At 29.6% G+C, this 26,981-nt stretch overlaps 1 protein-coding gene across 1 annotated transcript in view; it reads left to right on the top strand.

Moving 5' to 3' along the window:
* Positions 1-5,690: 5,690 nt before the first annotated feature.
* The window catches only part of LOC111624222 (solute carrier family 41 member 1-like), a 51,297-nt gene continuing 30,006 nt past the window's right edge, over positions 5,691-26,981 (top strand). Inside the window, exons 1-2 of the mRNA XM_023367035.1 lie at positions 5,691-6,124; positions 22,577-22,660. The gene's annotated coding sequence lies outside the window, so the exon portion shown is untranslated. The remainder of the gene's footprint in view (positions 6,125-22,576; positions 22,661-26,981) is intronic.

Here is a 26,981-nt window from a genome sequence, read left to right as displayed (position 1 = left end):
TATAGAATCTATTAAATCTAATATAAGAGAGTTAATTATATTGAACTTGCTTATTTATTAAGTGCGTTAGATAATCTATTAATTAAAAATACATTTAGAGAAGTCTACGGTTTTTACTGGCTTATCGAACAAACGAATACGAATGGACCCTAGACCATTGCTGACTGATTGCCCCTGGAAGTCGGCTTCTTATAGAAACACAGCTTCCCTATCATCAAATGTCACGGCACGCTACTGGAATATTGTAAGTTACTGCTAGCAAAACAATGCGAAATATGTAATTATTTTCGGTAATCCGGACACTTTTGGTAATCTGACACACCTTTGGTCCCATACCTGTCGGATTATCAAGGGACAACTGTATTATATTTTAATTAGTAGATGTTATCGAAGCGAGAATTGGCATTTAGAGGGCTAGAGAATCTATTAAATCTAATATAACAAAGTTAATTAAATTGAACTTGCTTATTTATTAAGTGCGTTAGATAATCTATTAATTAAAAATACATTTAGAGAAGTCTACGGTTTTTACTGGCTTATCGAACAAACGAATACGAATGGACCTTAGACCATCAATGACTGATTGCCCCTGGAAGTCGGCTTGTTACAAAAACACAGCTTCCCTATCATCAAATGTCACTTCACGCCCCTACTAAAAGAAGCCCTCTTACTGCCCACGGGGCGGAAAGAGTTTTAAATAAATAGGATAGTTACATGTTCCAATAATAAATTAAAACTTGAAAACGATAAATAAAATACGTAGATAATATGTAATAAAATGAAATTTGTATTTACTGGTCGCACACCGTCGACTTCGACCAGATCCACCATACGTGTACTGCTTCCATGCAGTTTGCAATAAGTTCTTTTTTTAATTTCAATTGTTGATACTACAACTTTCCGTTTAGCTTCTGTTGCTTCTACGCAGTCCTCGGATGCCGTGGTTAATAAGTAAAGGTTACATTGGCTGAACGGAAAGTTTGTGTGCAGTTTTAACAACTGTCGTTAATTAACATAGTTGTGTGATTTAATTGTAACAGTCGTAAAATTTAACATATTATTGCTAATTAGAGATTGTATTCTTAGTTTAGAAGCTCATTTTAAACTTTTTACTTTGCATTTTGTTTGAATGAAATCGAGTTGAAATGTCTTCAGATAAAAACCATATCCGGTACATGGGCGTAGCGAGGGGGGAGCCTGGGTGGGCACGGCCCCTCCCAGGGTACCTGGTGCCCCCCCCCAGGAAATCACAGCCGAAAAAGTGTTGAGTCGATTTGTAAACACCTAAAGCTAAAATAAAAGTTTTGAATACTAAAAAAAAAAGGTGAACGGCTTGCTGGTGCCCAATAATGAACAATAATTTGAAATAATTCAATTTTGTGTCAGGTTGGCCTCCACTAGGCCCCCCCAGAACAAAACTTTGGCTACGCCCATGATCCGGTATGCTATTCTTTATGAATTTCAGAAAGGATATAACGCCGTACGAACAGTAAAAAAGTTCGTAATGTGTATGGAGAAAATACTAAGCTTCAAGTATGCAAATATGGTCTAACAGTTCCGTTCGGAAAAGTTTGAACTAAAGGATAAATCAATGTAAGGGGCATTCAAAAGATGTCGACAAAGAAAAATTGCAGAAAGAAAATTTTAAAAATCGACGAAAAACCCATATACTGAGTATATATATAACCAAACGTACCAAAAAAAAAAACCGAAAAAAGCACTGAAAACATACGAGCTTAACGCGAGAGCGTGATATGACTTGCGTTTATGGTTCAAGAGCATTTTTTTCAGTGCATGCACAGTTCGAACTCTGAAGCATCGTTCGAAATCTGAAGCAAATTTTTGTCGAATTTAGTGTTCGAAGTACGAGATACCACTATATTTGTGCAGTAGGGAAAAAAAAACTTAGAATAAGGTCTGATTTGTTTATTGGGAATTTCGTTCAGAAAAGGTCCACGTAGCCACGATAAGTTGCCAATATTTATTTATTACTAGCTGTATCCGGCCACGCGTTGCTGTGGCTCAAAATGTAGGTTATAAATGTATAACACTCCCCGCGGGGGAATTTCGAAAAATCCCTTCTTAGTGTACATTCTCTTGACGTACCCTATTTTTTTTTAAACTCTTTCCGCCCTGTGGGCACTAAGAGGGTCTCTTTTTGCAAGCCCACTATGGATTCGGCCAGGCCCACAATGGGGCTGCCGGGTGGTGAGAGACGGGGCCCGACATATCCGAACGGACCACCCGAAAAAATTCCTGGGGATTTTTCGGCCCTTTCGGATTTGAATCCGGGTCTCCCAGAGCGGTAGGCTGTCACCTTGACCGCTCGGTCATCCGGCCATAACGTACCCTATTCAAACGCAATCAAAAATGCAAAAAACCGCATCTAAAATAGAATAATAAAAGATCAATTCACGGTAAGCCTTAATTTTATGCCTTTCCCCGCGAGTGAATTTCGACATCTATATAATATAAAAACACGCGCGTATTCGAATGCAATGTTGTGTCAGAATTTCAAAGCAATCGGTTAAGAGCTTTCGGAGATTTAAGATTTTGAACAAACGAACATTTACATTTTTATTTATATAGATCAGTGATTCTCAAACTTTTTCGATCCACCGCCCCCTTTGTTCCATAAAGTTATACCCAACGCCCCCTAACCCATTTTCTCTTGTGTGAGAAAAAGATTGGAAATATTCTTAGGAAAACTTTTCTATGAATCTCACACTTTGTGCCCTTACTGTACATTGTTCTCATCATCTGGATACCATTAAACGCAATGTTTCCTCTTATCAGCCCCAATTTTGCTTATGGTCACCGTTCAATACCCTGCCTCTATCATAGATCTATTCATCGCGCCAGAAGGGGGCGTTATTGCTTACTTTGAGAAACGTTGAGCTAAAATAAAAGTCAATATTCAGATAAATCAAATTCAGATAAAATAAAGTCAATATAGTTAGAAATATTCAAGTTGTGACCTTCAATAAAAAATAAAAAATATATAAAATGTCAACATTTTATATATATTCCGTCGAATTTTTATATATAGAATTTGTCTGCCGTCGCCCCTCTATATTTCCTTAACGCCCCCAATTCTCTTTGAGCCTTCTACTGCCCCCTGAAAGCCTCCAGCGCCCACAAGGGGGCGTTATCGCCCACTTTGAGAAACGCTGATATAGATGAATTAAAGCATAAAATATTAATGACTTTATTTGTAATATTTTAAGCTTATGGATTATTTTACTGATTTCAGTTCTGTCTGTTATAAAGGAATGAGATGTAATTCGCAATGGAACAAAACAATACGAATGAAAAAATAAATTTTAATTCAAACTCACTGTAGAAAATCAAGAATATGAAGTTAATACACGAAAGCTGATTCATAACGACAAATATTGATATTATTATATTGTTGTGTTGTTTGTTGTTGGAATTATTAATAAAACAAACAAATTCATACCGAAAGAATACAAAGCCATAATAGAAATAATTTGCATATGCTTTGCTTACAGAAAAACAGATTGAAGTATTTAGAGAATTTTTTTTTATTCGATAAAGTTGGAAATGGAGTTATCACAAATAAAAACTTCTGTTATTGTGGCCAAAACCTTTCAGGACAGCTATATTTTACAAACTCTGGAAAAAATGAAATAGATTTCTATTATATCTTGAATTGATGTTGAAACAAATGAAAGAAGTTGTCAGTAAACAAGATATACGAGAGACTTAGAATTTTCTATAACATCACACTGGTTAAATTAACGCTGCTGAACTTCGTCGCGGTCTACGAATTTAACTTAAGAGGAAATAGGAGAATTGCTTCGGGTTGTAGAGATTGACATTCAGAAAAATTAAATATCAAAATTTTGTAACATCTCTTCTAAACTGACTAAAGAAATTGTTAGGTCCCAGACGGAATTCGAACTTTAAGCCGAATCTTGATAGTCTGGCGAGCTGTTAGAGCTCTCACTTTTCAGAAACGAACAAAGAAAGCTTAAAGGTCGTGTCTAAACAAACAAGTTTTTTTTTTGTTTTGATAAAACGTAAAACAAAAGATGAAATGAGGAGAATAGCAAAGTCAAGGGAAATGGAGTTAGAACGGAGTCGGGTTTACTCGCGAAGTTGACCCTCGAATGGTTTCGAATTGTCACCAGGTGAGGAGGGGAGGCCAGTCAACGAGCGGAATCTGGGATAAAAGTATAAAAACGCGAGATTCAAGGACGCGACGTTTTTTGTTCGGAGTTCATCAATCCTGTAAATTGGTGCGTCACGGAAAGATCTTCGGAAGGTTTCCGTCATCCTGGGAATAACATTCGCTCTCCTCTTTTTATCCGGACTCGCCGAGGTTTACTTTTCTCCCGAAGCAGTGCCGCACGCCCCGGGGTCGTGATAGGCAGACAGACAATCCATAAAAAATTCCTGAAATTCGCCCAGATCGATCGCGGGTCTGGCAGAGTGGCAGGCAGGCTGACACTTTTGCCTCTTAGGCCATCCGGCTGAATAATAAAGATAGTTAGCGTATGCATTAATAGCCAGAGTTATCTTGCATATCCAAAGGTTGACTCAACCATTTACCTGCGAACACGAATCCTTATGTAAATTATATCCTCATGATATCTTGTAATACAAGATCCTGCTATAATTTTGAAATATTTCATCAATACATCATATTTTATTGAATAAGAATACATTTTAAACTTAAATCATTTCATTATAAAAAGTAGTCTATTTATCTGTATTAATAATATTAACTATATGTACAGTACAGTACTATATAAAGCATATAAAATTTTTATGAAATATTTAATATAGGGATGTAAAATATTTCATCTTATAGTGAAAATTCTGTATTATATTGTACGGTTATTTGTACGGTAGAAAATATTTGTAATAGTCAAAAATTTATGGCAAATTTTTTGCATTTTAAATTAATAAAGAAAAATATATTTCGATATTTATATTTACGGTGTGTGAAATTGTATATACAGTAGATCATTATTTTGCAGTACTGTACATGAAATGCATGAAATTAAGGAAAAAATATAAATATATCACTTACGTTTTATTTTCACACATATATAACACATAATGACTGAAATGTATTTACTGTATTTCTATTTTTTTTCCTTTCTTCAAAAGGAAAATACTGAAAAAATATAAGTTATTCTTAATACAATAATTCAAGAGGAAAAGTTTAACGATATTTGAACTAAATAATAAATTGTTATTGAAAATATACCGATAATTTTTATTGACAAAGTTACTAATTTCATTTATTTGCTTTTCATTTTAAAATTATTTTAACGTGTTAAAAAGTAGGTTATCTCATTTAAAATTATTATCAAATACTGTACTTAAATATCATTAGACATTTTATTATTGTTAATGTTACAATGACCGAGCATCACCGAAATAATCAACAAAAGTAATTTTTTTTAATCAGTTGAGGTATGTTTACCGCGTAATGCCACGTCACTTGAGACGGCCTGTCAGAAATCCGCCTAAGATTTGCAATCGAACAGGAAATTACGTAATTGAAACGTAAAATATGTAGAAATTTGAAATTTTATGATGAATATTAAATTTATCCGCTTATTAAAGATTAAAAATTTATAGAAAGTATATTTAAAAAATAAATTTACGTTTTATTAACCTACTTTCGAAGAAGATGGCGAAATTTTTTTAATGTATTTAGGACAAGAGAAACTAGAATGACGAGTTCATTGTTTACTAAATTATAATGCTAGAACCGGTATGATCTTCCTTATAAATAAATGGAAAATAGACATAAAAGCGTATCAATAACCCAATGGTTGTATGTGACAAGTCTAGTAAAATTACAATACTATATGTCTTGTATTGTTTAAAAAAGAGCGCTAGTGTTACTCGTGCGTTCTATTTAAGTGCTAATGCTTTATTATTCCGATCTATTTTTCCACGGTTACTATTAAAAGGTAATTTAATGCGTATGTAACATCTAGATGTTAAATGAGAGTCATAGCGGAAGTTCATTTATCGCGGTAGAGCGTGCGCATTAGTAGTTTGTATTTCGGATCGAGAATTACAACTCGCTTATCTTATCGGTCTGTGATCATAATTCATTCGTAACATCTGTCAAAAGCAGGTAAAAGTTTATTTCAAACCTTACATACAATTTTTTTCCACTTTTACTCTCTCACGTAACCTACTAAGCTCTATTTTGTGTGAAAGCCATACATTATAAATTAATTTTAACTTCTTGTAATGAATATTCTTTAAAATTTTGAAAATTACATATAGTAAATGGATATATAACCTTCAGTATTGCATCCTTTCATGTACTAACGCATTATTTCAGTTTCAAATTGAGCCACATGTTTATAACATGTGGCTCAATTTAATCAATTACATGAATTAATATGATTTTATAATACTTAGCTATTAACATCTCTGTTTAATATTTAATAATTAAGTCATAACTCTTTTAAGATCTTAAAATGAATATTTTAAATATTTTATTTTACTTTAATTTACTTGTACTTTTTTTTTTATAAAGAATGAATGAAATTTCTTTCTTTTTCTATAAGCTAGATGTAAATGATATTCGACATTAGTGATTACATTGTCATACAAGTACAGTACATATAGTAATGATATTTACTATGTAGAATATTAAAGTAGGTGATTCATTATTAAAAGGTTTATAACTTGCATGAAAGACTTAAAATCATAATATAAAATTATGATTTAGATATTTGTATGGTTTTTGAGGAAAAATATCTATATTTGAAAAATTCAGATAATATACTTAGTATTGTCTGATAAAATGTTTTGCTTGAGAATGTCAAAACAAATTCTTGGAAATATTGTTCTAGTATTACAGAATTATATTTGCCTTTGTTATGTAATTTGAAAAATATATTTAAAAACTTTATAGAAATTTATATTTAAAAATATAATTTTTTTTTATTTTGCACAAGTAATTACTTGGAATAATGTGAGAAATTACGATTTGTTATAGATTGACTTTCAAATGAAATATTTTTACAAAATTTTGGCTTTCTTGTAGTTCATTAAAAACAATTAGTATTTTAATGGTTGTAGTTCATTATTTCTAGATTTTTATAATGTTAATCTAAATTGAAAAATGTAAGATTTGAATAAAATTTTTAGAAACTAGTTGTAATGCTATACTGTTCTTTCTCAATTATTTATCAATTTGGTTCAGTTAAATTTGTAAATAATTAAATTGGGTTGCAATTTCAAAAATTGTAGATATATAAATTCCCACTGTTGTTTGTCTGTCTTTCTTTGATCTTGAGAACAGAGTTAGATAAATGAAAGACAAGACCAGATATGGAAACCTTAGGGGCAGGAGGCCCCAATTAACTATATTTGAACTTCCGATTCAAACCAGAAATCAAGTTATTTTGATTAAAAACTTCCCCTGAAAACAGTTAATAGATGATTAGCACGACTCCATGCTAATGGAAAAGTATGATGTACAGGGGCAAGCCACTACTGATTTGAGCATATATTTTAAATTAAATAAATTAAAAATATTAATAATTGCAGCCTGGCATTCTGACAATGTCACAATAAATAATTGCTTGTTATAATTTAAATTATTATCCAGACATGAATCAAAATCAGATTAGAAGTAAGATATATATAAAAATTATATGAGTATGTGCAAATAAATTTTGATGTACTAACAATCATTCTAAGATATAAGATTTATTTTTCTGGTAATTTTTATTCTTAAATCTTTCGTATATCTTATTTTGGTAATTCTAATCAAATTTATCAGTTAATAATAACAAAAATTGAAATATAAATCCAAATTTAGTGGTTATGTAACATATTTCTAATATTTCATATGAAAATTTAATTTCTCATGTTTTAGTATAATGTTACATTATGTTATACAAGATTAATATTTTTCAATTTTAACTGATTGGCAGAACATATCTGAATAAATAAAAAACTGATGGAACACTTACAAGTTACTAAAATAGCCTCTTGAAAATTGGCAGAACACTTTTATACAATGTGATAATGTATATTGTAAACTTCCCAAAAATTACATCCAAAATCTAAAAAAGAAAAGATTCATCATAAAAGGAAAATTTTTGGTAATAAAATACAATAAAAAGTTGAATTGACTTGTAGAAAGTTGTTAAATCTGGTTTTGTTTAGCAGTTAAAAAATTTTATCTTTTTAATTTCCAAACAAAATAATCAATTTCAGACTTTCAGTGCCAGCAACAATTAGGAAAAATAAGAGATGATATACTCTAATAACTAAAATGAAATATGCTTACGAAAAAGCTAAATAAATTTTATTTGACATATTTATATTAATGGAAAAAGGCAGACTTGTTTTTACATTATAGTAAATTATATTATTGGTTGGAGTGATTAATGTATCATATGCTTTATTGTACAGCATTTTCATCTTTTGCATAACAGTGAAAGTTACAGCAAAATAAATAGGCATAATCATTTAGAAACTTAATTTTTACAACTTTATAAAAATTTTAACCGGTAGTCTTGACTATCATAATACAAAATCTATTATTAAGTTAAAATAATCTTATCTTTTTGTTAAAGATTCAAAAACTATTATTTGAAGTTTATTTTTCTTAATTTTGTTTTCTTCATACTAATATTTTGTATTTGGGTCTGAAGATAGAGTAAAGCAACTTTAAAAACCATTTAATCTAGTAAAAAAGTTTTTTGACTTAAATCAAGAGTTACTACATTTTATATATGTGGTTTCAATCAGTGTGGGTCTGTTCCAAAGGAAATTCAACAATTCCAGCTTAACAGAGCTCAGAAGTAGCAATGCTAAACTGATCCCTTCTTCCCACTTCTGCTTACTGTTAGTTATTGGGGAAAAGTGAATCTTAGTTTTCCTAGTGCAATTCTCTTATTTGGATAATTTAATTGAAAACATTTCTGTTTTAATTCTTGAGCTTTTACAGAAAACTCTATGGAAAAAAAGACAGTAACTGTGCAAGTGATACTTTGATAAATATTTTGCTTGATTTAAAAAATGTTCTACTTTTAAATTTTTTTTTCTTTTCTTTCTTTTTGTTTAGTGGTTAGTTTAAACTCTCTATAATCATTCTTTAATGTTATTTTCTGATATGTTTTGATCTTTGTGTGCAACTACACTGTACTTTGTCTAAAATCTTTAATTAATAATTCTGCAATAAACGTTTTTTAAAATTTCTTCATTTTTTCATGTTTTTGCTCTGCCAAAATGAATGTAAATGTAAAATTTACAGTTTCAGATGACTTCTTAATGACATAATTCACAAATTAATTTATTTCTCAATGATTATTAACTTTGATATATGTGATTTCAATATACATGGTGTANTTCTCTTTGTTAACTTCCATCTTTTACACCCTATAACTCACAACTGAATTGACCAATCAAAAAACTGTAAAAGAATTTTTTTTAGTACAGAATGTCACTTTTCCAATAAGCACAAGTCTGAACTTGTGTCATCAATATTTTATGAGATATGTATCACTACAGCCATCTAGTGACAAAATAATGGATTTCTTTTTCCCCAACCTAATACTTGCAGAACAAATTAATTGCATATGTTTATATTTTATGTAAGTCTCACACACAGTTTGTTTACATTGAATTTATTTTATGTAAGTATAACTTGATTAAATTCAAATGAATTTATTTATTTGATTTAATCAAGTAGAAGCCAAATATTTACAAAAAAAGGTCTTTTAGAAGATTTTATAATATATTTCATTCTTAATTTTTTTTTTTAATTTATATTTTTAACCAGGTATTCTGTATTTCATTTTATATATAATATCAATCAATCTGTCTATATTCAGTTGATATGATATCCTATCTCATCCTGTCAAATTACAGTAGAAATCTGAGTCTGAAGTTTCACTTAAAAATCAAACTGTGCAAAAATCAGCATTCAAAAATATTTTTATATATTTTCAATGATATAAATTTTTATGGAATTTTGTACTTTCTTTACTACAATAATAGGAAAATATTTATCCATCAGTTTTGATGGTAAATAAATTGTAAACAATAAGAAAGTGCAACTGTCAGTAGGTTAATTTAATAAGAATAGGCTATTATTATTAAATTTAACTATTTACAGAGCTTCAATGATACCCCACTGTATACTACATCAATCCTCTTTCTGATAGAGAGTACTAGTCATTGTATATGGTCAAATCTATTTTCTTTAGACAGTAACATATCCTGGTCAGCTACTTGATGCTTTTAGCTCTTCAGCCTTTTTCATAAACTGGAAGCTTGAGACAAACCCAAAAATCTTCAATGAGCCACACCTCAGGAATGCTGGCAGGATTGTCTTCTTTGACTACATAGTTGATGTTTTCTGCCTCCACAGCTTCAATAACAACCTTTGCCTAATGACATTTACCTGGTTTGGCAAAGATATATATCCCTGCTAGAGGTTGGATTTGATGTAGGGAATTAACACAGTGAGGTCAAACACAATGATTTAAATATATTTGAGCATTGATGATAAAGCCATATTTCCAAATTATAGCATTGCTAATTTCCTTTTGGCTAACAGTGATTCAAATGAGAACTTTGGATTCAAATTTTCTTTTTCAAGTAAATTTTCCTTGGCAGTGATTGACCTAGCATCATTTGAGAAAAATCCACATTTTCTCTTATCATTGGACATGACAAAATAAAATATGATTCATTGTCCAAGGTGAAAGAATGGTTAGTGAATTTTCTGGCATGGTGTCTTTATTTAGTTTTTGTTAACTTAATCAACTTGTGGTCCTTTTATTACTTTTCTGGATGTTATATATAACAGAGAGAAAGTATGGCGATTGGTCAAAAAATGATCCTCCCCAATATTTTTACATTTTTGGACTTAGGACACCTTGAAACATAAGAAATGCCGAAGAATTCAGTTTAATTTCTGTATATATGGATGTGTGTGTGTGTGTGTATGGGCATGATTTTGTTCAGCCTGTTTGAAGCTTAATTAATAACTTCAGTGCTTTTTGTTGAAAATTTCTGAAATTTTGTAGGGCGGTTTGTTTATTAGGGGGATTGATGCTATTAAATTTTGGTGGTTAAAGGTCAAGGGGATGGGGGAGATAATGGGGGTTGTGTCTTGTTATTAGTACAGGTAGGCCTCCTACAACGCGGTAGATACGTTCCTTGAAAATACCGTGTTGTGGGAAATCACGTTATAGGAGACACCAACTCAATACAAAAACTGGGATTCGGTTCTAAAAAGAGAAAAACTTGGCGTTTGAATGGTGTTTTTTGAATGTTTCAAACCAGCCATTGGTAGCCACGAATTTAACACTGGTTTCATCATATCCGACTCACCAAATAAACCATATCCGGTTCATAAGCCAGCAGAAAAATATTGTCAATACCTGAGGATGTCTATTACATATGGACGAAAACGTTCGTAGAAAGAATTTTTCTGCTGGCTTATGAACTGGATATGGTTTATTTGATGAGTCAGATATAATTAAAATTAAATAACCAGTTTTTTGAAATACAGTATACTGGTTTCATCAGCTGACCAGTGGTGTAGTGTAGTGGGGGCGGCAAAATTTTGCAATAAATAATAATAATATCTTTTAAAAATTTGAACCATTTCATTTCATATTTTTGTCACACCTACAATTTGGACCGATTGAAATGAGCACAGAATTGTTCATTACTTATTCTGTGATGAAACTGAATTTTAGTCTTTTAAATTGAGATACCTAAATAAGGGGGCAGTGAAATTTTTCTCTGCCCTGGGCGGCTGACACCCACACTATGCCACTGCAGCTGATGACTGTCCCATTTGTTTTAAATAATCAAATATTTTTAAGGCTTTGTGTTTAAGTGCAGTTTTATTTAAAGTCAACCGTTTCTTGTTTATATCTTCTACCCATAATATTAGTGCTTGTTCCATTTTTTACATTATAGGTGCTTTCAGACTAGCAACATTTTTCGCAAGAATAGATGATCTGGATGCGACCAAATTTCTAATCTTTTTTCCCGATTGCTTAATCAATCGAATAGTCGACTCATTTAAATTAAAATGCCTACTAATATCAGCTATCCACTCTTGATTTTTAATTCAATCCAAAATTTCTATCTTTGAAGAGTTATAAATTTCCTTTTTAACGACAGGCCTTTCTTTTCATTTGGCATTGTTATGGCTAAAATTTTTTCAATCAGTTTTGTGGACAGTAAAAATCGCAAAAAATAACTTTTCTTCACTATGTTGTTAAAAATATACACCCAATAGAAGTTTATACTGTATTTTGGACCATTTTTGCTGTCCCCACTTATTGAAACAGTATAAATGATGGAAAATTTAGTGATATATTTGAGTGTTTACAGTAACTGATGCACATCTGTCTAGAAACCGGTCTTCTCCTGAATCTTTCAAGGGAATAAATAACACGCCAATAGCAACAAACAGCTGTTTTCAAGGACATTTAGTTCTGAATGCCAAATTGCGGTTCGTATCATGTGATCCATTGCGATTTTTCTGTTATGTGAAAGCTAATTTGTTTCTAAATACCGTAAACCACGTTGTAAAAGTACCGCGTTGTAAGAAAACTACTGCATTTTTTCAACCGTGTTGGAGCGAAAATACGTTGTAAAGGTACCGTGTTGTAGGAGGCCTACCTGTATTTACAGTTTTTTATAAAACTCATCACTACCCTCAAAATTAAGATTTTTTGCCATTTTATAATAGTTAAAAATATAAAATGTTTTTTTAATAAAATATGATAACAGATGGCATCACCAAAATTTTAAATATTACTGGGAAAGTTGAGTAACTCATTGCTGGTTTATTTGATGTTTGTCTTGTTCTGCAACATGTGGACTGAACTTTTTGAAGCTTTAAATTTTGAATCTGCTTTTTGAATCAAGATTCCATTATTGCCTTCAAGCTGCTTCAACTAGACTGGCTGATCATCATCCTGATGAGAATGCTAGCTTTCCTTTCAGATCTAGTTCTTCCTTCAGCTGGAAGACCTTTATCATACTTCTTCAAAATACAATAAATTTCATGACTACTGAATGCTAGTTAATATGTAAAGAACATCTAACTCAATAATCTAAAAACCAGCAAAATTGTCATTCACTTGACAAGCAAACTGTTGGATATATACAAGGCAGTTTTGAATAAAAAGACCATCAACTTCAAAGATGATGGTCTTTCCCCACACTTTCCCCAATACATGAAAAGTATTCCTCCATCCCCTTAAACAGGCATTTACTCAAATTCATATGGGTACTATCTCCACCAGTTAGCAGACACCCAAATATTTGAATTGGATCATTCAAAAATCATGCTCTTCTTGCATACATCTTCACTTCATCTTTACCAATCAGGTGATAACACAAATGAATTGGATTATTCAAAAATTGAGTGGTTATATTTTGACTTTAGCCTAAAGATATCCATTGAAAGAGGATGAAAATGTTTGCTTGACAAGTGAGTTACAATTCTGCTAGTTTTTAGGTTATTGAGTTAATGTTATATACAATAAATTATTTTTTGTCCTCCTTTGAAATGAGGAACACAGTGAATGATTATCTGCAGTAACTGTGTTGGGAGTACAGCTTGTACATTTAGGAATTCAGATTGTCTGATTTTGGTATTATTTTGTGCAGAAACAGCTCTTTGTGAAATGACTCAGATGATTGTTAGGAATGTAACAGTGCTATAGCTGTCATGTGACATCATACTCTATGAATTTTAATTTAGTGTGAAAGAACGTGAAGTTTGTGACAAATTTTAGTGGACACCCAATATCAGCAAAAATTCATTTTGCAGAAGAATATATTTAATAATAGGCTAAATGCTACGAAATCTTAGTTATTTGTACGAACACACACATTTTGCTAGACAAATCTGTTCAGCATTAATTTTTTTAAAAATATGATCACTTTTATTAAAATTTTAAATTACTGTATTCTAAATATGATTTTATTTGCATCCTTTGTAAAAAGTTTTGAAGAGGAATGTCTGTTATTTCTATTTAAAATGAAAACACTTGACTGTCTTGTAGTTTTTTCTTTTCAGCTTTATTTTTCTAATAATAATTTTAGTAATTTACACTTTTCTTACATAAATACATAGAGAAAAACATTGTTTTATATCTATATCTTCCAAATCAGTAACCATTTTTATATGACACTAGCTTACCCGTCGCGCATTGCTGCGATCTCAGAAGAAAGGAAATTCAAGCAAACTCGTTATGATAAAATTCAATTTACATTTTTATTATTTTTATTGAAACTTATTATTATTATTCATTTTCGTCGGGAAAACATTTCAAAGTGTCATTTCAATTCTATTTATTTATTGGAGTGTTTGTGGATACACGATATTTTTTGTTTTTCCGTCTGGTGCGTACACGAATAAATCGGAAGGTTTTTCGACGCGTGAGCCGGCCACATACAGTTGTCCATGCGAGAAGCACGGATTCTCCAAATTTAGCCCACACACTCGCTGCGATTGTCAGAAGTGCGATATTCCCCATTTTTATATATATTTTTAAATCCTTTATAATTTTAATTATTTAATTGCTCCTTCCTCTCTTCCTTGGCATGTTGTGAAATTTCTGATAGTTGGATAATAAACCGTTTTATTGTAATTTGTCTTTTTAAATTATTAGATGATATTAAAATTTGGAAAAGGGGATCCCTAGATCGGTAAAATAGGCGAATTTCCTTCTACAACTTCGGTTGTTGTTCGGTATACAGTTAAAGTTTTAACAAAGTTCGAGCGAATACGTAATTAGCAAAAAAAAGTTGAAATAAAGTGATTAAACAAACATTATTACGAATATCGTAAATAACAGTTCACAAATGCATATATAGAAATATTTTTTGAAGGGGGAAATGGTCTTCACAATTTGAAATCGATCGAACACACTGTGCTCGAATGCTCGTGTAAACGCGCGCCATCTATCGTAGGATAAATGTACTATGCCAAAAACCTTCGCGGGAGTGTATTAAAAAACTTTCCGAAGTTTTATGGCAATCGTACTATGCCACAAACCTTCGCCGGAGTATATTAAACAACTTCTCAAAGTTTCACGGCAATCGGATAAACGGTGTGGTAATGCATGAAGGACACACACACACACACATTCATTTTTATATACTGTATATAGATAAATCAGATAAAAAAACAGCCATAATTTTTTTAGTTAAACTTAACATTTAATTGTTTGTATTGAATTTTTAATATATAAATTTAATCTAATTATTTTTAAGTTTGCATTAAAAAATTAAAATATATACAGATATACAGTTTTTTATTCTATGACACATTGTGGAACATTAGAACAAGCTTACAGAGTACCAATATTTCATATGATACTTTTTAGTTAATATTTTAGATAGTGCATTATTTAAATTAATTAGAATTAATAATTAATTAATATTATCTTTAATACTGTTTGAAAATTAATCTGATGATTAGTATGTGTAATAAAATTGCAAATTTTCATTTTAAAATATAGGTATAATATTAAAATAAAGATTTTTTAATTTTAAAATCTTCTATGAAAATATTAGGTTTTACTTATTACATAAGATAGTTATAAATGATGTCAGTGACAATAAAAATGTATTGTTATGAAGGTATAAGATGCATAAAATTAAAAATACATCATTGCAAATGTCAATTCTAAAAGTTACTTTTCATGTTACATGAAGGTTTAACTTGTTTTATTGTTACTTGAAGACATCAAGACAATATATCAAACATTGCTTAATAAGTGATGATTAACATATTTATGTTTTATTATTCAAATTTTCAAAGATTTAAAATATTAGAAAAATGTAAATTTCATTTTGAAAGGTCTCTTCAAGAACAAGAATCAAAGCATTTAATTAGTCTTACAGATTCATTTCATTTTTTTATTAAGACAAAAAGTTTTTGAATACTTTTGAAAAATTGAATTTGGAAACTTTTTGAATTACTCTTTATATTTATTTGCATTTAATTTTCATATGTTTACTATTTTCTTGCCTATAAATTAGTTTAATTACTTATGATACTTGTAGTAGTCTTATATTATGTATTTGATTCGGTTAATATCTTGTTATATTATATGTATTCTGAATTTATTTATAACAACTTTTAGACTAGAACAATAAAAATAAAAATACTTACAGAAGAATCTAAATGTGTTAAATGTAATAACAGCTACTAGCAAATTTCATTCATTGCTTTTAAATAACGTATATGCTGATGTAGAATACAACATTAAAATTGTTTAAAACTAATAGAGTTAAATCCATTAGTTTTAGTTTAATTGCTTCTTAATATTAATAAGAAAACAATTCCCAAGTTTTTTAAAAATAGCAAAACACCAACTACTTTACTGGAGTATATCTCTGTTTACAAATTACTCTGCAGAACTTCAGACAACCAAGTCTATCGTTAGGAGATGCACAGATAAATTAACTTAGTAGCTGTTCCCTAAGTCTGCATAACAACCAGATGTTACATCAACAAATTATAATTGTTGTCATCCACATTTTTAAATCAAAAATTTCAAAACTTTATTTAATCCTTCTCTATCAATTATGTATCAGTACATGGATGACTCAAAATTTAAATAAAATAAAGCTATATTCAAAATCAAACAATTTAAAACTAGAATTAAATATTATTTTTTAAATTTAAAATATTTGATAATTTATTTATATATTAGTTTCATAATACTGTATATTGATTATTTTAGGAAATAGCTTTTAAATTGTATAAATGAAACTTAATTTGAATGTATGAGATTAAGATGTGTTTCAAAGTATCTAATAAAAAAATATATAAAATTCCAAATTTAATATTTAAAATGAATTATATTGAGAGATATTAAAAACATCTGAAATGTTTGATAAGCAATTTAAATAAACATATTGAAACATTTGAAACTTGCATCATATTTTAATGTGTTTATTTTATAACTATTCACATCTGGTTGAATGATGCCAAATTGTAAATGTATGAGTATGATTGGAAAACAAGAATATATTAGCACATCCTAATTTATTTTATATTATAGTAAACTTAATCATATAGTGTTAAATTATTTTTATTGGTATATGATATTTCTACTCAATAAACCAATAGTAATAATTACAGTATATTTTATTGGAATCGGTAAAAAAGTTTTCTAGTTTTTAACAAAACAAAAAACTAATCCGGTATCATGTTTGAAGTGAAATTGACTATAATCAGTTTTAATAAATTAATATAATATACTAATTTTATGTACCAAAAAGCAAAAAAATCCAGCAGGAAAATGTTTATAAATGACTCTATCAAACATTTTTTCCCATGTTAAATGGTCATTGTCAGGCTAATGACCTTTGAAAACTTGGACATACCTGATAAAGCAAATGGTTCAAACAGAACACCATAGTTCTCAAACTTAATTAATGTTTTCCTGCTGGATTGTTTGATTTTTTTTTTTATGCTTAATTTACTTATATCCAGTTATTTGTGCTGTTGAATATATACTAATTGTTCAAAACTAAAAATAATAATCATAATAATATTTTAGATGGTTTGATAATGCTATAAAAAAATACACTCGACTGATAATATATAGTTTTGATAATTAAAAATTTTATCATGTAGGCCTATGTTTTGAATATGTAGAAATTGTAGACTTTCAAATTAAGAAAACCTTTAAAATATTACCAGCAGAGAAATTTTAATAAAAAATTAGAATTATGCAGATGCAGATGTTTCATTATAAAATAATGAAAATATTTTAGTTGTTTATCTTTAAATTTGTAATGGTGCAAGTATTTTTTAAGATTGCAAGTGCCTTGCACTAATTTGTACTGTTTTTTAATTTTAAATGTATTTGAAATATTTGAGATATGCCATTGTTCTTTCATGCATTCCAAATTGGAATATCGGCGAGACTGAACTGGATCTTATTTACAGATTTAAAATGTTTGTCCAATTCTAAATTTTTATTAAAATTTCTTTGCTGAAGTTATTTGAAGGTTTTCTTGTGTGTTATGTCATATATAGTATCAAATCATCAAAAATAGAAAAAGATGCTATTAAGCAACAGATTCAAATTGTTGTCACGTTAGCAAACACACAGAGTATGTTATTATCATATGAATAATCTATACAAAAAACTATTTGCTGAAATCTTTTATTTTAATTTTTACAAATAGAAAATGTTTCAAGACTTTCATCTCATCATCAGTTCAACAGACTGAATTTTAGAATGTTAATTAGAGCATTTTCAAGTTTAAATACATTTTAATTTGAAAATATTATAAAATATATATTCTGTTTAACTAAATGATGGGACAGAAGTCTCAAACATGTTTTGTTTGTAAATTATGTTCCTGGCATAATTAAATATATTTTTAAAAAATTACATAGGAATGTAATTTTTTTAAAATAGGTTTAATTTTTAAATTACACCAGGAATGGCTCTAGAATAGGTGTTTGAAATAGAATACTTTGAGATTTGATGATGAGGCAGTTAAGCTTCAAAATATGTTTTATTTAAATAATAAAAATACTCCTTATCCAGTTAGTGGTTGGTATGTTCAAAATCTGCAATATTTGATGTATTTCTAAAATCAGTTTGTTTAAAATGCAAAAATTTGTCAGAATAATAAAATCAGTAAGATTGATAAATTAAATAATAATAATGAAAAGTTTGTGAAATTCTTTACAGTGTGAAAAATTTCACAAACATAAGTTGATGAATATATAATAGATAAAAATTTTCACCTTTTGAAATTATACTATTAGCCAAGGAACATATTTTATCATCATTTTTTTCCTTCATATAAAATAGTATTTTAATATGATGATGTCATTTTATNAAGAAGCCAGCGGGCAAAAAACAAAGGATGGAACAAGAGAAGTTGACCCTGCAAGTTCCGGTAGCCTCTCCTGAATCTGACTCCGATTAAAAAACAATAAAAAAAGACCCGCTGCAATGTGTAAAAAGTCTGTATCTGTATGAATGTGTAAAGAAAGTGTTCTTCCACCTCCTCCTCACAACATCTGACTACCCAGCATAATTGGTGTCTGCTCCATTTTCATTTTTTATGGTACAGTACGGTTATTTTATGCTGAGGAACAAATTATATGTTTTAACATGTATTTCTATGGGAAAATGTGTTTCGTATAACGGACGTGCACCTGGAACGGATTAAGTACGTTGTACGAGGCACCACTGTATATTTTAATTAGAATCAATTTTAAAACAGATAATAGAAAAATGTTGATATAATCCAAATTGAATATAAAACCAGAATAAGTAAGTATAATTATTATATACAGTAATTTATAATTTCAATATCATTTATGAAATTTACTTTATTGGAATGACTTTGTTGAACTGATTTTGGAATTTTTTTTATATTAAAAAAGTTATAATAATTATATTTATTTATTTATAAGAGATATGATAATTGAATATTACAGTACAAAGATTGACTATTCTTTTACTTATGATTGTCATTATTATTATTGTGAATATTATACAGTAAAAAATTAACAAAAATATTCATGACATGTAATATATCATATAATTTTCTGATATGCCACATGCTTTCCATTCCTTTTATAGTGTGTAAAAAAGGATTCCAGATATAAATTTCTTAAAAGACTTGATACTAAATGATTTTTAAATATATTGTCTTATGATATGTAAATATTGATTGATATAAGTTTTTTTTTAGAAATTCTGTTTCTATTTGACACCTTTTTTTCACTTGAAAATTAATCTTTTGTAAGATTTGTCTTAATTTGTGGATAACTGAATATCATTTGAAATCTTAAAACATGTTTATGATCTTAGCACATGCAAAGTGTATATTTCAAGCATAAATTTTGAATTGTTTATAAAGCTGGATAAATTTGACAAACAGAATATTGTCATATGTTTAGTATCATCAAAACTTCTAATATAATTTAGTATATATCATTATCTACTTCTAAATTATACTACAAGTNACCATGGTTTGAAAAGAATCTGGTACTGATATATTTTTTGGATTTTTTTAAACAACATAAAGATACATAAAAGAAAAATATAATTAAAAATGAACTTAATTCAAAATTTAATGTTAATATTTACATCATTATATGTTGTATTATGATCAAAAATGAATGACTGATACTTCATAAAAATATATTGTAGTGGAAGAAATGACAAACCTTTGAGTTTTTTTGCCGAAGGTATGCATATTTAACTTAAAAAATATCTATGCATACTGAAGCTTTAGAGTTCAATGAAACAACTATTTCTTTTTTTTTTTTTTTTTTTCAATGAGACAAATACAGTGGTGCCTTGTATAACGTACGCCTCGAATAACGGACGCTGCGAATAACGGACTTTCTGTTTGACCGTTACGTGACTCGAGTAGCGGACTTGCTGCGAACAACGGACTTTCCGTTCAGCAGTTATGTGAGACGAACAATGGACTTTCTTCGAACAAGTGCGAATGATGTTTCCACTCTTTTGCCGTTGCCAATGACAATCTGCTATTTTTAGGATATATTAGTATTATTAGAATGTATTATTAGTATATCTGAAGTAGAAATGTAATGTAATATATGTTGATGATTTAAATAAACATTAAATGTAATGTAATACAGTATATGTTGACGATTCAAATAAACGAAATGTAATTGTGTAGATGCCGAGGTGGCGGGACGAAAAGAGGTTGTAAAAAACAAACGGAGCGAGAGTAGCTCGTAGAAGTGTTTAGTGATCTTAATTAATAAAGAATTATTCGTATCATATAATCTGGCAAGTTAAGTCATTTATAATGCATCATGGCTTCTAAAAAAAAAAACAAAGGTGATTTCAATTGAAACAAAGCAAGAAATCATCAGGAGTGAAAGTTGACAAAAACTTTCTTGTCGAATGGGGAGAGGTTCAGGAGTTTACCAACACTCATTATCCAAACAGAGCTGAGGCCAACAGGATCAATGATCTCTACGATGACACCTTTGTCCGTCATTTCCGACAGGTGTTAAAGAAGAAAGAGAAACAGACCACCTTGGTCATGTTTTTCAAGAAGCCAGCGGGCAAAAAACAAAGGATGGAACAAGAGAAGTTGACCCTGCAAGTTCCGGTAGCCTCTCCTGAATCTGACTCCGATTAAAAAACAATAAAAAAAGACCCGCTGCAATGTGTAAAAAGTCTGTATCTGTATGAATGTGTAAAGAAAGTGTTCTTCCACCTCCTCCTCACAACATCTGACTACCCAGCATAATTGGTGTCTGCTCCATTTTCATTTTTTATGGTACAGTACGGTTATTTTATGCTGAGGAACAAATTATATGTTTTAACATGTATTTCTATGGGAAAATGTGTTTCGTATAACGGACGTGCACCTGGAACGGATTAAGTACGTTGTACGAGGCACCACTGTATATTTTAATTAGAATCAATTTTAAAACAGATAATAGAAAAATGTTGATATAATCCAAATTGAATATAAAACCAGAATAAGTAAGTATAATTATTATATACAGTAATTTATAATTTCAATATCATTTATGAAATTTACTTTATTGGAATGACTTTGTTGAACTGATTTTGGAATTTTTTTTATATTAAAAAAGTTATAATAATTATATTTATTTATTTATAAGAGATATGATAATTGAATATTACAGTACAAAGATTGACTATTCTTTTACTTATGATTGTCATTATTATTATTGTGAATATTATACAGTAAAAAATTAACAAAAATATTCATGACATGTAATATATCATATAATTTTCTGATATGCCACATGCTTTCCATTCCTTTTATAGTGTGTAAAAAAGGATTCCAGATATAAATTTCTTAAAAGACTTGATACTAAATGATTTTTAAATATATTGTCTTATGATATGTAAATATTGATTGATATAAGTTTTTTTTTAGAAATTCTGTTTCTATTTGACACCTTTTTTTCACTTGAAAATTAATCTTTTGTAAGATTTGTCTTAATTTGTGGATAACTGAATATCATTTGAAATCTTAAAACATGTTTATGATCTTAGCACATGCAAAGTGTATATTTCAAGCATAAATTTTGAATTGTTTATAAAGCTGGATAAATTTGACAAACAGAATATTGTCATATGTTTAGTATCATCAAAACTTCTAATATAATTTAGTATATATCATTATCTACTTCTAAATTATACTACAAGTATATATAAAATATTTTAATGTCCAATTGATTTTTGATTAACTCTATTAAAGGGATCATTTGTTATAAAATATTTACTAAAAATATTTTGTAACTAAAAGTATTTCAAAATGAATTTTTATAAATTGAAAATAATAATAATATAATTATTGACAATCACATATAATTTAGCTCACAACTGTACTCATATTTTTTATTTAATCAATTATTTTTGATTAAATACATATAATAGAAGATATTTTTATTAAAAGTATTTTGAAAACATTTTTTTGAATAATGTATTTTATTATATAATTTTTTAACAAGCATGCTAATTTATCCCTGTTTTTTCCAATTACTATTGCATTTTTAATTTTATTTCAGGAGCATTACTAATATTTATAATTTGTTTTTGAACTCCTCCCATTCCTCATCTAATATCAATATTTTTGTGGACTAATTTCAAAAGTAAGTATATACCTTTAATACATAATTTTGATATATTTTTAAATACAATATTCCTTACATAATATAAATTTTTTCAAATATGTGAATGTTTAGTCACTGATTAAATTTAGAAAAATATGTATTTAACTGTAAATATTAGTTTTCAATATTACAGTTCACATAAAAATATAAAAACAGTAATTCTTAAACATAGAAATTTAGATGTATAAAAATATTTATAAGAATTATTAAAATAATTAATGATTATTTATGAAACAAAACACATCCTATAGCCTAATATTTACAGTAAATATTCAAATCTTGAATGATTTGCAGTTTTAGAAAAGATAAAGATTTAGATATTTTGAAAACAAATAGTATAAGATATACTGTACTGTAACTTTAATGATATGTGATTTAGCAAAATAGAAACAAGAAAAATATTTTTTTTCAAGATTTGGTCTATTTTTTATTTAAAAAATTTATCTTGTTATTTATTAAATTATCAGAATTTGATTAATAAACATTTTTAAGGTAAGATTATTTAAAAATATTAATTTAGAATATTTTAGATATATAATAATTTCAAACAATTCTTATCTTTCAATATATAGTGAAACCTTAATCTATTGTTTCCAGATGCATTGCTTTCCTGGAAACATTGTTCAGTTTCTACAGTCTCTGAACAGTCTTTATTTAAACTATGAAAATTAAACACACATCAATTATTCATTAATTTATCATTTTCCTGCATCTACTGTATTGTTAGAATTTTTAGTCCTGCAGATTGTTAATCATAGACTGATAGTTTTTATGAAAGAGCAACACCATACACAAATGTTAGTACGCATTGATAGTACTAACAGCAGTTGATGTTTTGGAACATGGTATAGCAAGTAGTAGTTTTGACTCTTTAGAATTAGCTGTGCAACCTTGTACATGTCTTACCTGCTAAACAATGAGCTAGAGAGGAATGGGTAGTGGTGGTGAAAAAGTCAACCCAAACCAATGCCATGTTTTGCCAAAGCACTATTTGCATTTGAATCCACGAGAGTGCTTTGTATACTTACATCATCACTGAAAGAAATAAACAAATACCATGAATATTGAAAATTTTACTTTAAATATAATTATGAGGGTGGTTTTTTTTCAACCTCCGATGGTCAATAGAACAAAAGCAAGTGTAAATAACAAAATGAATTTATTACCAAAAGTTAGGTACAAACACGGTTACTTTTTGACATAATCACCATGAAGATTGAGGAATTTGTCATATCTGTTGACAAGCTTTTCCATCCCCTTGTCATATAATGTTGCCGCCAGTGAATTGAGATGGCCTTAACAAAGTTGTTTTGAAGATCGTCATTAGTCTCAAACCTCTGCCCTGCTATCCATGTTTTCAGTTCAGGAAAGAGGTCTTCACACATTAAAAAGTTCCAAGCTGGGTGGAAGTCTTCACCACCTTTAAACATCCAGCATATAGCCCCAATTTACTGAGTGACTTCCACCTCTTTCCTGAACAGAAAAAGTGGCCAGGAGGGCAGAGTTCAAGACTAATGACAATCTTCAAAAAAACTTTAGGTTCCATCTCAAGTCATTGACAGCAACATTCTATGACAAGGGGATGGAAAAGCTCATCCACAGATATGACAAATACCTCAATCTTCATAGTGATTATGTCAAAAAGTAACCATGTTTGTACCTAACTTTTGGTAATAAATTCATTCTGTTATTTACACTTGTCTTTGTTCTATGGACCATCAGAGGTTGGAAAAAAAAGCTTACATAGAAATGTAGAGAATATTATAGTCTAATTAAAATGCCTTTTTTTCTTACTAAAATGTAAATTTTTGACTATAAATTCGTATCTTCTATTGTGGGGCCGAGGGGGGAGAAAAAAAACTCGACGAACGATAATATATGATATATATCGTCCTCGTCTCCCCTGCCGTTTGGATTGCCGAGCGGTAACAATCAACGACGTGTGGAAGCAGTTGAGTCAGAGATAGATGCTTCGTTTACAAACAACACAACCATTTATTAAACACGAAAGAAGCTTACAAGATTTCCGCGATCTTGTAAGTTCTGTGGCGGCTGCGGCCTCTGGGTCTTCCTCTCCTTTCCAAGATAGTCCCATTCTGAAGGAATGTCCCTTGTTTGTGAATGAACCATTCCATCACATCTCGACGGCTCCGGGACGATGCGGTCGACTTCCGTTGATGGAAAGATGTCGATCCGAGGTCGGGAGATGGAGACGAAGATGGGTGCGAGACACACACACAACAACAACAGGTCCGTCACTTGGAACTTTCGGGAGAAGAAGTCCTCGCATCCTCGAATTTCCGGAGTTTTATCCGTTTTCTATCGGATTCCCCTTTCCGATTGGTCTCTCCTCGTCACCTGATGACAATTCAAAACCTTTCGGGGGCGCGGGAGAGGTCAAAATCGAAGTTTAATTCGATCTCCAACTGGAAATGGTCGACGGACTTACATTCTTCTATTGTTTAGCGTCGCGTTTTCATATAATAAAAATCTATTTCTAACTAATATATTATTTTCTCTAAAACAATTATTTTAACGCAAATTTTAGTGAGTGTTCGGACCTGTCCAGAGCCTCACACTATTATCAGGACTTATTATACTGGCTTTACAGATAATGCTACAAAGTTTAACAGAAAACAATTTATGGAATAAAATAAAAATTGTTTTCTGTTAAACTTTGTAGCATTATCTGTAAAGCCAGTATAATAAGTCCTGATAATAGAAGATACGAATTTATAGTCGAAATTTACATTTTAGTAAGAATATTATAGTCTCTTTAATCAAGCAAAAATAAAAAATAACCATGGGATTTAACCATTGCTTTACAGAATTTTCATTATAATTAAATAAAAAAAATTCTCATAACTTCATAGATGTATATATATACAAATACTATTAATTGAATACAATAAAATTTATTTTCTATCTATCTATCTATCTATCCAGTGGCATCCTCTCTACAGAGGGTTGCATTTGATGAACTATTCCTCTCCATGTTTTTCTATTCCAGGCTTCTCTTAAATCCTTTCCAGTCCAGTCTTTGATGTTATCTCTCCAAGTCTTTCGGGGTCTTCCTCTAGATCTTGTCCCCTCCACCAGTCCCTCAATGACCGTTTTTAGTAGTTGTCCTCCTGATCCTCTAGCCAAATGTCCAGCATATCGTACCTTTCTTTGTTGGATATTTAACCAGATTTAAAATTTTGTTATGGATGTGAAATGACAAAATCTTTTTAAAAGTGCTATCAAATGCTAAATTTTTGACTATTTCTATAAGCTTATTGTAAACTAGTATTAAGAATTATTTACTTAAATAATTTTATAAAAGTAAACAGATGGAAGATGGTAAACTAAACAAAATCCAAAGAATAAATTTGACAAAAGTTAGGAGATTTTAATTGAAAAGTTATTTTTTTGTGTAGAAGAGTTTTCCGAAAAATCTAATTGTAAAATAAATAAAAAAAATGTCTATAGACAGTGGATTTCCACCTCCTATTAACAATTATACCCACTCTGTGTTGAAACCTTGTCCTCCTTTAAATTATATTTTGAGATGCCATGAAATGTTTATACTAGGCTCTGGACTTTTTCACATCCACTTTATTTTCTGATGTACTTTACAGTGTATAAACCAATTGTTCCAAATGCCAATTTGTGTTTTGGGCATCTGTTGCCCCTCATCTGTTGGCTAACAGTATTTATTAGTACCAGTGTTGCCACCTTTTCAGAATTGCTGACCTGGACATTTTAAAATTAGGATGTTATACTGAGGCATGCGCATGCCAGCTCTAAACCAGTTAGGGACTTGTGTTGGAATAAACCTAATATTTGCAAAGTACTCGCAAATATTTTTATAAATTTAGTTTGTTTCATTATAAAGCTTAGTTCACACTGAGCATGATTTGCTAGTGAAAGCGAAAAACAGAGTGAATTAGATGTCAGACATGACATCGTTTCTGGTGGATTTTACCATTTCATGAGTTGTTTCAAAGTTCAGAATTGTCAAGCTTTTTTGCTACCAAAAAAATTTCACCACCAATTGTATTCCCGTTAGTTGTCACGTGGTTCTTGTTGTTTTCAAGATGGCTACAGAAACTTTCTCATGCAATAGAGTAAATGTTGTATTTATGGATTTTTAATATTCCTCTCATCCAGCATCATTTTCTTTTTGACATATCTTTCTTTCCCAATAAATAAACAAACGTGGTTAACGATGGAATATCAGAAGCAGCCATTTTGTTTTTCAAGATGACGTTTTTTTTTGCTTACAAATGATTGGCTCCTTAAAATTCGCAATCACTTT

Source organism: Centruroides sculpturatus, unplaced genomic scaffold, assembly GCF_000671375.1.
Source record: "Centruroides sculpturatus isolate CEXI.00-Female unplaced genomic scaffold, Cexi_2.0 scaffold61, whole genome shotgun sequence".
NCBI classification, from domain to species: domain Eukaryota; kingdom Metazoa; phylum Arthropoda; class Arachnida; order Scorpiones; family Buthidae; genus Centruroides; species Centruroides sculpturatus.
Note: the sequence above shows the minus strand (reverse complement) of the source record. Positions and strands in the feature narration are given on the sequence as shown.